General features: G+C 37.9%; 2 long non-coding RNA genes across 2 annotated transcripts in view; one reads left to right on the top strand and one right to left on the bottom strand.

Moving 5' to 3' along the window:
- LOC138047486 (uncharacterized) lies at positions 1–4,824 on the bottom strand. Its single transcript, XR_011131849.1, has 3 exons — positions 4,532–4,824; positions 3,908–3,988; positions 1–1,701 (listed from the first exon to the last, which is right to left on the bottom strand). It is a non-coding gene; the product is annotated as an uncharacterized lncRNA (long non-coding RNA).
- LOC138047461 (uncharacterized) overlaps positions 4,127–16,275 on the top strand; it is a 21,505-nt gene continuing 9,356 nt past the window's right edge. Inside the window, exons 1-2 of the long non-coding RNA XR_011131841.1 lie at positions 4,127–4,411; positions 6,255–6,451. This is a non-coding gene — a long non-coding RNA (uncharacterized lncRNA). The remainder of the gene's footprint in view (positions 4,412–6,254; positions 6,452–16,275) is intronic.

Raw genomic sequence — 16,275 nt, 5'->3', positions numbered from 1 at the left:
GCAAAACCAAGAATCTCACACCTTACATTCTGTAATATCTCTAGGAATCGATTTTGTTGCGCATTTTTAAGTGGTAGTATACATCCAAAATATAAATGTAAAAGGGTATAAATAAATTGAAGGATGGGAATTAATTTTTTTCAATTCCCGTGTTTCACTTCTTTCAAGGCTTCAATTTATTTATACCTGTAATATTTACACTACACGCACAACAAGCGCCGTGTTATCAACGACTTTGTTGCATAACAAGTACAATCACTGTCACGTAGAATTAGTTAAGTTAATTTATGACAAACAATCGTGACACCTCTTGGAAGTAGCTGACAATATCAAGAGTAGTGGACAGAAGTGACTAAGTAAATGGAACCACTGAAAACTTTGAAAAAAAAAATGATATAATCTTGATTTTTTTCTTACTTACCAACAACAAGTTAAAACCGAAACAATAAGTTCAATTGGAACTTCCCATGAAACAGCGTTTTAACTTTGAGGCAAGCTAATAAGTTATATTTATGTTGTAGTTCATTGTGGAAAACAGCTTTAGCCACACAACTTGAAATTAACAAAATAAACTTCGAGTAAACGCTATTTCATGCGAAAATCCGCCAAATTTTTTTTACCTCTTTGTGCCGAAAAGACACTCAATCGACGGCCACCAGCATACTAACTAGATTTTGCACCAATTGTAATCATTGATTTCATGTTTTTTTCTGCATGATTAAAGTCTTGCGGTGACAGTGTGAAGTGAAGAGACTTTGGCGTTCCCATTTTTATTACGTGCCGGGAAATAAATGTAAGTTCCAATTGTTCTATTTCCTCCATAGAAGTTAAGACTTCTTCAACAACGAACTATAGATATTCTTGGTGCAAAAAAATTGGTATTCTTCAAATGGGACGGCCATTGTTTTATTAGTAATATAAAATGCAACTCTCCAACTCACACAATCGGTCACCCAATAAATGGTTTAGCAGCACGTCAATCAGGTATCAGGTATCATGTATCAGGATTCCTGGTAGTATGCTGATGGGCTTCTTAGGTGAACTTTTGAAGTGACCTAAATCCACTTCAAAAGCCGAGAAAGTCCTCTTTAAAAAAACAGTGAAATTCTGCTGCTATTCTACTGCATTTTTTGCACAGAACACATTTTTTTCCAAAGAATGGTTATTTGTGCATAGAAGACAACCAGACATTCTATATATATGCATTAGCATGGCTATATGATAGTCAGCAAGTGCGTCAACTAAAGATTTCCAATAGATTATCAACAGCATTTTGGGCGGTATGACGGTCAAGTTTCCTTGGTCAGACTCTCTTAATCTCTAATACTGGTTTAACGCTAATGGTACGAAGTTTTAAGCACTGCGGAACAACGCGGATTGCCCACTGCGGGGCGTCTTGCGGGGCAATACGCCGCTCTGACAAGTTTTCTGGTTGTTGTTATCTTGTCCTATGAAGCCACCTAGGCGGATCTTCTACGCAACGATTTTCTGTCCAAAGATCTCATCAGCATGTCAAGCTGGGTTGACCACCAAGGCAGCCTTTGCCATGAACTTCCTTTTCCTCTTCCTTTCTTCTTCGTTTTCAAGCTCTTCACTATCACCACTATCACCAGTCGCGGAGTTGTCTGATGACATTTACGAATTAAGACTTCAGCACAATTTCTTGCTTGATTTTAATGGCCTCTTTTATCGAGACACTTTCTGTGAAATTAAAGGAAAAGGCAAAATAACTTCACCATGCTGAATTTCCACCTTTCTGCACTTTACTCACATTTCCCAGCATTTGTAACGGTCTCTGTATGCATTTCTGATATATAAAAAACGTACGACGACGGCGAAAAAAAGAGTGGCAGATTAGGGCCAAGGAGGAAGTTCAGGATATTCTCAATCAGTCTTTTCTCCGTTTATGTGAATAGTAAAGATCATTGGTCGCTGTTTAATCAGAGCAACCACAACAGAGAAGATGCTGTGGTCGTCGGGAATTCATTGGTATACAGTCAACCAAAACTAACCCGGCCTGTGAGCCCTCGACCTTTGGTCAAGACTAGCCCACAGGGTACCCAAAATAAACCTAATAAACCTTTCCCCGATCCACTAAATCCTGAGCGGCCCTTACCAGGCAAGTACTGCTGGTTGTATGTTCGATATTTATCAGCATTTTTTTTTTTCAGGGAACGGGTTCCAGCGCTTTCTGAGCTATTACGTATGATCTTTATGGGCTATTGATGCCCTATTATAACAAAAAAAGGAACGGTAACTTATGTTAGTGTCTTTCTTTTGATCTAAAAGGATTCTATTTTGGAATCGAACGGACTAATCGAGCTAATTTTCCATGATGCAAATCCCTTCCTTATCCACACAAAGGAAAAGACACAAACAAATCGAGAGTATCAGTAAACCATAAGGTTCTGTTTCCTATCATAGGTAGCGCAAGCTCTATATATGTGTATCTGTACTATATTATGTACGAGTAACGAGTAGGAATTTTAAGATGTGTATGGGACAATGGTTTTTCGCAAAAGTAAAAAACATATATGTACAAATTTTCGTTTTAAAATAAGAAATAGTTTGCCTCGCTTCACTCTTGTGTTTCTTTGTCTTTGCTTCAGTTTCTGGGTCGATTAAGAGCGGTTTAGGTGGTTTTCGGTCCCTCTTCTATAGAGAGGGAAAAAAGGAGGAACTAAAAACCACCTAAATCGATCTTAATGGACCCAGAAACCGTACCAAAGACAAAGAAACAGAAGACTGAAGCGAGGTAAGCTGTTTTTTAATTTTAAATCGTACATACTTTTTAAATGTTGAGAAAAGCCGTTTTCCCCGTACAAACCCCAATATTTCTGCTCTTGCATAAAAAAGTACAGTACAGATCATGTATATCAAGCTTGGGCTACCTGTGGTGGAACAAAAAATTTGTTATGAACGTTGCATCTGGTGACACTCCTTGCGAAAAAATTGGGGAAGGAATCTGCGCTGCAAATAACCCAAGATGCCCCCTTTCAACAAGGTAATTTATACTGTACGCAAAAGTGCAGAATATTTTGCTAGTACAAATCTATCATTTTCGTTTAGCGCCTCAGCTGTGAAGATTGCATTTAAAACTAACGCTGCTACTATCAGAAATTCAATTCTCATTTTAAGTGAATTTATACTGATGATGCTCAGTATAAGAAAAGCCCTAGAGCGCTGGATCGAGGACAATATGATGTCATTCTTAATCAGTAAACCGCAAACCTTTTCCAAGGGTAAAGGGTGGGATTTTCTACGTAACAGTTGTCATGTCGGGTAGTTAAATTGATTTTACAAATTCAGTGTATTAATTTCTTTAGTTTTCAAAGTCTTCACCAAAGGGAACCCGGCAAAGCAGGAACCAAATAAAATGTATTCTAATATTTGAGAGCAAATACTGCAGCCTTACAGGCATGAGAGAATCAGTAACGATTTTCTTCTTACAGACCCTATCGCAAGTGGAGTTTTGAGAAAATGAGTATTTAGCTCACCTAAAACCCATATAATATTACACATGTTTGCATTCATTTTACACTACTAGATGACAATCTCCCTTCTTCAACTTTTTGTTCTACCAACAGGCCCTGAAGATAAAACCTATACAAAAGTAACCCTTTTAATTCAAATTGCCCAGGGGTAAGACGAGTGTGCTAATAACAATAGTATATGCCTTCTAACTAGGATTCTAATTTTAGAAAAAGCTGCTAGGTTCTTGAAGTGCAGTATTTAATTCAATTGCACAACCTATGATTATCTTATTGCTAGTAGATGGAGGGAGAGGATTTAATGGGGAAAGCAAATTGTGTATCTTATTTCTTATGCTAGGTGTAAGTGGTTCTTTAGTTAATATAACACATGCATGTGTAAGTAATGAATGGGGTACTGTAAGAATGGCTATTACCTCATGACATCTTTGTAGTTTTCTTGGCATGTGTAAAATAATGTTCTGCATTCCTTCTCAGATCTGTTTTTGTCGTTGCATCTTTGGGAATAAAAAGAGGTCTTAATTTCTCCTACAGAAAGTTGATACCATGCACATATTAAACTCTTTCCCCTAGTCCTCACCGGAAATGATTCTTCAAAGAATCCTTTCTTGTAAGATTCGTAGCGCAGCGTCCTTTTCATCGATCGCGCTGAAATTTGGCGTGTTTACTGGGGAGATATATCCCCAGTTTCCCTGAAAATCTCGGCTTTCTAGCTTTCATGACGCCTACATGACGGCCATTCTAATTTAGGCAATTTGAGCCGATGCGATGACCAAATTTTCAATCGATCGCCGAGCTCTCGCGAAGCGGTTTTTCTAAAGTTATTCAGCCAAAAAATTACACTACATGCTTCGGAATAGATAAAGAAAAGGATTTGTGGTTCATTGGATGGGATTTCAAGCGTTAAAATCGCTGAAAAGGTAAGATTAATTATTTAGCGAAGCAATGCGTGTCTGGGAGCACATGGTCCTTTGATATCACAGAATTGTGTTTTTCCTCAAAATATTCGCTTGTTTTCGCTTTCGCTCGCACATATTTACCTTTATTACATGTCCAGTGAATAGTTTTATCCTCTGGGATGAATTTTCCGTCGAAAAATCGGTTATTTGGGTGGTTTTTTGCAAACAGATGTTCATTATTCGTAATGCGATCGCTTCCGTTGCCGTTAGCAACGGGTCGCAAAATTTGACTTGTCATCACCTTATCACATTACGCATTGATCGCTAATCCGATTATCTCAAAAAATCCAAAAATATTCGTGCCTCATCAGTTTTCGGTCAAATTTATGTCCAAGAAAGCTGATAAATTGAAGAAAATTTTATTTTCCAGCCAAAAATTCGTAATCAACGCTAAAATGACCAATTTTTGCCTGGAAAACTTTTTTTTTTGTTATTTTTCTTAAATTTTTTCGTTCAACTTTCGCTTTTATAAAAGGTTTCAGTTGTCTGTAAATAAGTTATATGCTGTTGGAAAGCTTATTTTCTTAGCTTTAAAATGATGTATTTTTTTCCCCTAACTTTAAATATTTTTTGAGAAAAATAACTTTTTTTGGCGATGGCAGATTTACCGCGGTTTTCTCGCGGTTGGGAAGGTAGGGAAAAGTGTTAAGTAGTGCTTTATTAATGCATAGTGATATGACATGTGCACATCTGTACTTCATGAAAAGACAAATGCACTAATCTAATTAGGGTGCACACTGCTGCCAATAACTGATGACTGCAGACATGTACTCTATTGTTTGCAAAAAATGTGGGTGCTTTAATTAAGAAATAGCCTTGCATTCTTAGATGCAGATGCTCCTCAAGCAATGGCAGTAGTGTTGTGATTGAATCTTAGATGTTTTCTTCTTCAAAGTTTCAATGTACCCCTGCCTGAAACATAATTGGCTAACCTAAAAACACAATTATTTTCAACCATGTTTTAAAAAATAGTAAAATTATTTTTTGAGTAATCTTATACTTCTTATGATGTATCCTTGTTTGCCTTTGTCCATGGTACTGAATATTTCCAATATTTCTGTATTTACTACTTAATTTGTACTATTAAGGGGTTACTGACTTTATGATTTGCAAATTAAAGTTAAAGAAAAAATGTCTGTCATTAATTCATTGTTATATATCAGACACATTCTGCATGTACATTCAATTGAAATGTCAAAATCAGTATGTTTTCATGGGGATTAGATTAGACATTGACAGGGTCACACTTATTTTTCCTTAATCAATCACTGAAAACTTATGTCCCCATTAATTAATTTAATTAACCTTTTGACACCCAAACCGGTCAGACTTAGTATTTTATTCTGTCTAATGCGAGATGATTTTACTCGTCAATGGGGAACCCCCGGGAGTCAATGGGTTAATCTGAGCTACTTTGATTTTTTAGCTAATAATCAAACAGAACGTTTTTTGATACTGAAATACCCAAGATTCCTAGATTTATCTTCACCACCACTTGGTGAACAACATTCTCTAGTACAGATGATGAAGTGAGTTCCCTCAAATATTTTGATTTAACTTCTTCATATTAATAAGATTCATGATGGTTTTACCTGAAAGTTAAGTCATAAGAAAATAATAATATATAGAGGTAAAGAGGTATAAGATGTATAAATTCGAAATGGTCTTAAATTTCATTGTGAAAATTTATGATCTTCCTGATTCCTACTTGGATCAGCAAGCTTGGTAAAGGATTATTTGCAACTAGATCCATTTTATTATAACAAAGCTCTTGTGGTTTATTATTTTTTTTTACCCACTGCAGACTCACCATGCGCTTGGGAATCATTTCTTTCGAAGATTGGCTGGAATAAAACCAATAATGAAAGAGATACTCTGAGACTTTGAGTCAAATGATCTGCAATAGGCATCTTGCAAAGAGAGCTTTCAGAGATCTATTACAGAAAGATGTAAGATGGTGTTAGACATGTTCTGGAATGTTATCTTATTCTGAACACCAATGTAAGTCCTCTGTATTGTGCTATACAGCCGGAGTGGCGGGAAATTCGTGCACTGTTTCATTAAAAAAATTGTGACTTTTTTTTTTTCTTTTCGGTTTCCCTACGTTTGTTTTTGAAATCCAGTGTAACGTGCTGGGAAATTATCTGTCACTTTTACTGCCATTACTTAAAAGTAGAAACTAATCTCGAAGTGATAATCCTTCAATCGCTATAAACCTACACTCGGCAAAGAGGATGACTTACGTGTATGAAGCATAGCGGCTTTGTTGTGGACTGTGAGATGAAAAGTGAATGAAAAAGACTAATAATTTTTGGATTGGCTTTTGAGTTAGGTGAACCAAATAGAATACATATGTACTACTAAATGTCATAACGCATACGTACCCAACTTCTTTTTTTTTTTTTTTTTTTTTTTCCACTGGCTTCTCCCGTTCCCTCGTTGTCTCTAGTAAATTTTCGATACCGTTTTGAGTTGTATGTTCAGTGTCCGGTCTTGCATTCCTTCATTATCCCTTGGCTGAGACCTTTATCTTTCAAAAAACATAATTTTTACCCGGCTGTACGTTTTCACAAAAGTAAGATGCTCCAAGTATATCGAAAGAATAAAAAACGACAAGTAGAACAAGCTACCGCCAAACTTTTCGGAAGGTACATTTTCCCGCTCTTTTGTATATCCCATAAAAGGAGTTCTTGAATCAACCATCTCCCCAGTTTCTTTCTTTCGGACCTTGTAGAGAGGTAGGGTTGGGGCTGAGGTCGACGGAATTTTGGCACTAGTGCTCATTGAATTTTGGAAAAGCGAAAATCGACAAGAATGTGAACTCAGGCTATGTTTTGCAACTGGTAGACGTTTTTCAAGAAATAGATTGAATGTGTACGTGTTCGTGATAGGGGATATGGGGGAAATGTCACCGAGGGGGTAAAGGAGGAAAGCGAACTTACACTCTACGACGGTCAGTGTTCCGTATTTGCCGAATCGTTTAATCTCCCAAAAGCGTTGCCTTGGTTTTGTGTCTTTCCTTTGGCAATGCAAGTATCAACAAAGTAGGAAAGCCTGTTAAGATTTGACTTCACATTTGACGATAGTCAAACTTGAAGTCAAAGATGCTATCGTATTTGTCTTCGCCTTTGTCAAGTAACAAAGGAACGCACAAAGCCTCTTCAGATTTGACTTCACATTTAACGCGCGTCAAATGTGAAGTAAAAGTTGTTACGAATTTGACTTGACCTTTACCACGGTCACAGGCCTAAGCAAATTGGTAATGGATTTGACCGTACGTTTGACGTTCGTCAAAGGTAAAGTCAAAACCGATTCCAGATTTGACTTAAGCTTTGCCAAAGATCAAATGTGCAGCAAATCCAATTTTTCGTCCCGTGTTCGGTTTCTGATTTCTTACAGGTTTTGGTGTAGTTGGTGTGATCATGCCTTCAAGTTCCGGGATATTTGCTCTTTCTGCTGCCTCTCTGACAAATTCAGCAAACTTGAGAAAGGAAGGATAACTGGCTTCACCATTAGCGTGCCTCCATTGTTTAATTACATTTCTCCACTTGACATCCAGATAGTAGGGTAGTTTGGCTAACAATTTCACGTTTTCCGTTGGATAGTCTAAGATGGAAAGTCCTGGAATAGTTTCCCTTGCTGCTAAAACCTTATCCAATAGGTCTGAAAACTCTCTCAGGCCTGAAGCATCCCTTGGAATTTATCTTGGGCCATTTCTCAAGCTGGTTAATGGATGTTGTATTCACAACATTGCAATTTCCATACCTCTCCTGCAACACAAATCTGGCCTTCTGGTATTCATCTTCTGTTGCAATCAGAAGACAATGTTCTTTCTATGAAGAAAAAACTAAAGGAATAATTATACGCGCACGTGCTCGTTGGCATGAGCATGGGGAAAAGAGCACAAAATATTTTTTAAACTTCGAAAAAAGAAATCATATAAAAAAGCATATAAGAAACCTTCACATAAGCGGAGTAATAAAAACAGATCCATTTTGTATATTAAAGGAGCAAGAAAGGTTCTACAAAAACTTGTATAAAAGCAGTACTACTGATCCAGATCTTGCATTTAAAATTGATTCTTTCCTAAACGATTTAAATATACCCGCACTTTCTGAAGACCAGAAAAAATTTTGTGAAGGCAATATTTCAGCAGAAGAATGTTTTCGTCTCCTAGATAGTTTTGACAATAATAAAACTCCTGGTAATGACGGCATTCCTATTGAATTTTATAAGACATTTTGGTCAGTAATTAGCGATAGCTTTAAGAACTGCATTATTGAACCTTTGAAAAAGGTGAGATGTCTAGCTCTCAAAAACAAGCAATCATTACACTAATTGAAAAGAAAGGGAAAGATTGTTCACTTTTAGAAAATTGGCGTCCAATCTCCCTCGTTAATGTAGACACCAAAATAATGACGTTAGCAATTGCATCGAGAATTAAAAATGTCTTGCCCGATATTATTCATCCTAATCAGACAGGATATGTAAAAGATCGGTTTATAGGCGAAACTATACGATCTATTTATGATGTTATGGACTTTACATTGAAAGAAAACATTCCCGGTTTAATGTTATTCATTGATTTTCAAAAGGCATTCGATAGTGTTGAATGGGAATTTCTTTTTTAAATGCTTAGAGGCATTCAATTTTGGTTCAGATTTCCTTCATTGGGTTAAAGTATTCTACAAAAATATACAAAGCTGTATCTTGAATAACGGCAGGACATCAAATTTCTTTACGCTGGAACGAGGAGTTCGGCAGGGAGACCCGTTGTCTCCATATCTGTTCGTAATAGCTGTGGAAACACTGGCTATCGCCATTAGACAGAATTCGGACATCAAAGAAATTTATATCGGAGATGAGCAAGAAACGAAACTTTTATAGTATGCAGACGACACCACAGCGATATTAGCAGATACTAACTCAGCCAAAGTATTATTTGAACTACTGGACCGGTTTCGATGCATTTCCGGTCTTAAGATTAATTATTCAAAAACTGAGGGTATGTGGATAGGATCATTGAAAGAAAGTAAAGAAGAACATTTTGGTATTAAGTGGCCTAAAATCCCGATTAAAGCTCTGGGGGTATATTTCACATATGATCAGAAACTATTAAAGGAAAAGAACTTTATTGAAAGGCTAGATAGTATTAAAAAACTTATTAATATTTGGTCCTCTAGGGGCCTCTCTATTTACGGTAAAGTGACAATAATTAAATCTTTTTTGATCCCAAAATTCGTCTACGTATGTTCGCTACTCCCTACACCAAAGTAATAAATTCTATTCTTTACACTAACAGCAAACTATGCAAAATTGGATTTAGAATTAATGATACATGTACTTTTTGTACTGATGAACCTGAGAATTTATATCACCTTTTCTATGAATGCCCTCAATCCAAAACGTTCTGGACTAATTTCGAATCGTACTGGTACCTTCTATCGAATCAGCCAATCCATCTTTCTGCGCAAAACGTTTTATTTGGAGTGGATGCCCTTTATCAAATTTATTAAACTATTTCATATTAATTGAAAAATTATTTTTGTGGGACTGCAGAAGAAGCCAAACACGTCCTAAAATTCAAGGACTGCAATCGAAACTAAAGATTAAATATGAAACTGAAAAAAAAGATCAACAAAAACAACTTCTTTGAAAAGAAATGAGTACTCACTCCAATATAATTAATTAAGTTATTTATTTATTTATTTATTTTTAATATGCATGTATCTTTTATTTTGTTGCTCATTGTTTTTTAATGTAAGAATATAAATATAATTAGCATCTGTAATCGTATTATTTTGTAAGTAGTGTATAAATTGGTATTGCAAGTTTAAAAAGTAATCATATTGTTTTTGTAGAGTAAGTATTGCAATTGTATTATTGTAAGTAGCACCTATAATTGTAAGTGCATTGTATTGTAAGCAGTGTGTACGCAATTCAATTGTTAAATAGTTTTGATGGTAATATAATGGATTTTAGTAGTTGTTAATTGTGTAATTTTTGTAAGTTGTGTAAGTAGATGTACCAGTGTTGTAAGTAGTGTGAATCATAATAAAAAGCTATGCGTCAAAAAAACAAAAAAAACAAAAACAAAAAACAAAAAAAAAAAAAAGAAGACAATGTTCTCCAACTTGCTTTGGGTTCCCTGCTACATGCGGATTCAAAAGGTTTAACTTGATATCAGGTTCAAGTGACCTGGAATCCACTAGGGCATTAAAGACACTTTCCATACAGGATATTGTAGAGGGTCACCATTGAATACAGAGATTGAAAGCTTCGGCAAGTGTCCCGTGACAAACAGTTGTTTGCTCACAGTACTTTGTTCCAAATTTGCTTCGGTTAGTTTGTCCATGCAACTTTCCAGTGAGGAAGCACCCGCTCCCAGCCTTAACCGATGGAGTGTCCTTGACCTCTGGAATGAACAGACTGGTATACAGGTGTAGTGACAGCTGGCATGATTGATGAGGGACCAGTGAAAGGCCTTGTAATAACGGAGTCATTTCTTGCTGGAGAGATAGTTTCAGAGTTAGGTAATTCTCTTTGAGTAGGGTAACTAAGCTCATGTTCAAGGTAATGACCGACATAAACAGTCTGTGTTACAGCTCCTGTAAGGAATGAAGGTGCTGAGGCTCGCAAACCACATGCTGTAGACTTAGGTGTAGATATTGTAGTCAGAACTGGTGCTTGGAAGCTTGAGGATGGACTGTTGTGTTACTCACACTAGTATTTGTAGTCACTGGCAGAGATTGCAAGTACTGTCTCACTTGCTCATCTTTACTTTCAGAGGGAATATGAGCTAAATCTTCTAGAAGTGAGGATTGTTCCTCCAATTCAATTTTTTTCCACACATTTTATTTTGCATTATTTAGCTGGATTTCTCTCTTCAGTTTGAGTTCTTCAAGTTTTTGTTCGATTCTGATCTTTCCATTTCAATGGCTTTTTCATGTTGTCTACCCTTGTAGAGAGTACAGTGTTTACACTCGAACTTGATTTTACTTTTTTAGCTAGTTTACTCTTTTTAGAGCTCTTAGAACTGACAGAACCAGAATCCAAAGTCATACCATTTACGACAGACTTGCTACCAGATAGCTTCCACATTTCTCATCTCGTGGTCTTGAGCAATTTCTATGATTTCACTATATGTGTCTCCAAATTCATTCCAAGGAACTTGAGCCTTACTAAATTCTTGTTTCCAAATGCTTATTTCACAACAACTTCCTCGAAGCAACGATGTTTTCCCTAGTGTTCCTACAAGCGTGGTCGTCTGAGACTTTTTTGACTTTCTCGGTCGGTTTCCTGATACGAACTTCAGACATAAGCTCTTCATTTTCATGTTCAATAAATGCTTTGTTTTCAGCCGTTTTTGACAGATCAACAATTAAAGGCGAAGACTTCTCGTAAACATCATCTACGTAAACATTTGAAGCGGAACTTACCGCTCCTGCAGCACACTCACCCAACTTGGATTTTTCGGAAATGTCACTTGACATTCGAGACGTTGCGATCTAAACACAAAATAATACCACCTGATAACCGTACAATCCAACGATAACAATCCAAAAACTGTCTTGACTAAGACACAAAGTTCCAAATATTTAACAAGAGACCACAACCTTGAGAATGTAATCCTCCACACGAAGCCGCATGCTGTTGATTTCCACTAAGTTGTTATTGTGGCAGACTCGTGCGCATACCTGGCGTCCCGAGGAATTTCAAGAAACCCAGACGTCCTTGTTATTCCTAAGATAAAAAGAAAAAGAAAACAAAAACGAAAAAACATTTATTCCAGAGCTTGAGATGACAAATTAGTGCTGCTTAACGGTGAAGAGAACAACAACAACATGGCGGGAATACAGGTAGCAGGAGCGGTTTACCTAGCTAATTGGCGGAAACCGCAGACACTTAATTTATTACTGTGGTACTGCAGTAACACATCCTGAATCCAAGTGTCGGCTGGTTCAAGACCTCTTATCAATTCCTTGACCCGCTCTCTCCAGCGTTCGAGTGTTTCTTGACAACAATCATTTGTGCTACATTGTGCCTCTACTTCCATTTAGCAAGGAAACAATCGGTGACTTTAAACCAAGTTTCACCAAGCTTTTCAGCGTTTAGCCGCACTTCTTCATATTGATGGAATGTTTGATTGCCGCGCTCTCCAAATACCTTTCTCCAATTTTTCATTGTTTGATCTTTTTTCAGTTGGTAGCACTGTTCAAAGACCATGCCCCAAGAATGCTCTCTTTTTTCTTTAATATCTTGATGTTTAATTTGCGTCTTCCCAATTTCGATTCTTTTCGCCAGCTTCCTGGTACTTTCCTGACGGTTTTGAAAAGTGCGTATCACTTCCACTTTTTGGCCAAGCGTAAGACATTTTCTTTTGCTGTGATTTCCCTCTTTGGTTCCTCGGGTTTTGGCTTTGCACTGGCCGCCTTGGAACAGTTTGCGCAATAACCAACCGAAAGGCCTGCTTTCCAACCAGTAGTTTCTTCGCTTGCGCAGTCGTCTTGCAGCTCAAACAAACGTAATTCGTTGGAATCGAACAACCCAAACAAAGATACATTTCTTTTTGAGAGAAATCGAGATGTACAAATCACCTTGGGTATCTAGAAAGAGTGCACATTGTGATGTCAGTCGTTTCCTGCGCTTACATCGACATGATTAGTTAAGGGGCTGGGGTGTAACCTTAAACCAATCATCATGTGCATTATTGTTCTCATGGTGGCGATTTTATCACATTTTGACAGCTTTAACAAGACGCATACCTGAGGGTCCCCTACACTTCTTTTGAAAACAGTTTCACGTAAAAGTAATTGGCCTTTTCACGCATCACGAAAAATGAAAAAAAAACACCTTCACGTTCACAGAAAAAGGCAAGCAATCACGTTTCACCTAAAAAAATGCTACGGTGAAATCATGTTTCACAAAAAAAAATACAAATACTATTCACGTTTCGCAAAACATACAAATACGATCATTACAAAAATGTATTTTAACATTTTACTTGAAATTACTGAAATGTGCTACAGTAGGTAAAGTTGCACATGGCCATCCTTTGGTAATTTCAGACTCTGTTCTCGTCGATGTCTAGATCTTTTGTGGCTTGGATAATTGAAAAAACCTTGTAGTAGAGCGTAGGATGAGTATCCGCTACTGTAGTTCGGCTAGTTTAGTTACTTCCACTCATTTTGACTTCTACCTCAATCTCGAGATGCATGTATTGCATTTCATCTAGAACCACTACAGATAAAAACAGTTATACACCATGCGTCCTGAGCGAGTGGTTCTCAAAAACGACAAGTTTTGTCTTGTCAATTCATCATCACTCAGATAACTGTCAGGGTCATTACCACTTTCATCACTATACTTGTTACGGTTTTGTTTCTTTGTTTTGCCTGTAATCAACGCCTATTTTCTGCCCTTTGTTCTCGGTCTCTGTTCGATGTGTTAGCCTTGTGTTTAGTGTTGAAATTGCACACAGTAATTTTCTCAGCATATGTAAATTCATGTCACTAATCTCGTATATATATCAAAATCGTTTTCATTGTCTCACTCGCTCTCCATCCTAATCCAGCAATTGGTAAGTGTTTTTTCCGTCCTCGTTATAAGTTTAACTAGCCGGATTCGTTGTAACAATTCACTTACTCTGTTTGTATTTTCTTTAGGTATTTATCAACCCTTTGCATTAAGGGCCCACTGACGTATTTTTTGGGGTGCGTTGCTAAGGATGTAATAGTTAACTAATTTGAGAGAATTTGGCATAATTTTGGTCAGTTTCTAACTTTTGTAAACCAATGACCCTAAATATGACGTCATCAAGCCACGCCCATGGTCACGTGACCAATAAAAGAAAACTCTAAATTTGTCTACTTGCTACACAATTTGGGTATTTAATCAGTGGTTTCATAATTTGTATTCGTTTTTGCATCCAGCCAAGCATGGTTTTCTTTTTATTTTGAAAAATGTTCATTTTAGAGAGATAAACGATCCTGAAATATCCATAAAATTTTCAAAAAAGATGATTTGAAAAAATCAATGCTTACCTATATTCTGTATTTGGAGGTGAAACGTGCCATATGAAAAAAAATTAATTCAATTTAAAGACCGACGGAAATTTAGGTTTTTTCTCAAACCGGAAGTCAGTTCTTTTACGCATGCGCAGTTGATCTGAGAACGAGCGCCAGAAAGGGCGAGGACAAATCTTGGATGGAAAGAACAGTTCGTGCGGTGATTTTTGCTTGTGGGTGGGTTTTCTGGTCAGCTCACTATATTATGACGTTAGTCACCGGAAGTAACATTTCACTTCCCTAGCAACGCTCGAAAAATCCGTCCGTGGGCCCTTAAATACAATTGCTGGTTTTTTAAGAAGTCATGCGTTAATCGTTTCCCCGGCCCTCGCCACTTCATCATAAATACCAATTGCGTATAGACATTATGGACAGTGAAACCACAAGTACCATCCTTTCAAGTTCCCGGCGTAGAATGCCTAATTCGCTACAGAGTCAAGAAGGCGTTTTGCGCGAGAAACTAAACAGTTTAAGACAATCACGTAGTGGCTACGTTGGTACAATGACGAAAGTATGTTCGCAAATTGATGGTTTGCTAGTGGACTTTGCCAATCTAATGCAAGTGCGAAACCTTCAAGCAACCTTAAATGATGCGTTTGAAAATTATCGAGATAACATTAGTTGCGTTACAGGTCTTCTTGCTAGTGAGAGCCCGCAGCTGCAGGAAATCCATGGTTTATACGAAGCTCAAGAGATCAGGAAACGTGTCTACGATTCTAAGATTGAACAGTATACCTTAGAGGCCGCTTCGCATTTTAACAAACAAGTTTCGGAAGATTTAACTCGTTTCACGACTTCATCTCCTCAAGGCTCGGTTAAATCGCAATGTAGTCGGGCCTCAAGACTAAGCGCAGCTAGCGCAAGGATCAATCAAGCAAAGATCGCGGTGGAAAAGGCGACGTTGATTGAAAAACAAACGGAGCAGAAACGAGCTAGGGCATTGGAAACGAGAGTGAAGTTGTTGGAATTGGAGATGAAACAAAAACAGTTCGAATTTCAGCACCAATTAGAATTAGCAAAGCTTGACGCCGAGAAGGAAATGGAAGAAGCTAGGGAAAGGACTGAGATGGTCGAGTTAGAGTGTAAATTGGCGGAACGCGAATTTTCGGGTCTGTTATCCGAAGCAAATCGACCTGAAAAGCATGATGCTAAAATGGACACGAATATTGACGAAAATCCAACGAGTTTCACCGAGGCGATTCCGCAACTGTTCTCGTCCCAAGCCGTTTCTGGAAATTCAAATTCATCGCGGCGAGTTGTATTTCCAATTTCATGTGCATCCTCTCACGCCTTGCCACCGATGTTTAAAGAGACCTTCACGAGCTGTCCTACGTGTACTCCTTTTCTTCCAGTCGAGTCTTCGCGATTCCCCACGTTACCTGCGTGTTTCTCCCACGACAATCAATCCACGTTCGCGTCTGCTTCTTTGTTTCAAGCCGCGCCCTCGAGCGCCCGTACCTTACCCATGACTTCCTTGCGTGTCACTGATCGTCCACCCACGTTAACTTTCTCCTCTGCATTTCCTGTTGGCTCCTCGCGTGCCTTCGCCGGACCCTCCTCTCGCGTTCCTGGTAGTCCTGGTTTGGCTCGTACCGCTTCATGTGATCCAGCACACCTCTACACTCCTGGTCCAGTATACACCCACGCTACACCAGCTTTGGGTTCCGTTGGCTTAACTAGTCACGGCACTGTGTTCTGCCATGCTAGCACTGGTGCTCAAACTCCATCTCCACTCATTGAGGACCCACGTCACGTTCC

This window comes from Montipora capricornis, chromosome 1 (assembly GCF_036669925.1).
Source record: "Montipora capricornis isolate CH-2021 chromosome 1, ASM3666992v2, whole genome shotgun sequence".
Taxonomy (NCBI): Eukaryota; Metazoa; Cnidaria; class Anthozoa; order Scleractinia; family Acroporidae; genus Montipora; species Montipora capricornis.
Note: the sequence above shows the minus strand (reverse complement) of the source record. Positions and strands in the feature narration are given on the sequence as shown.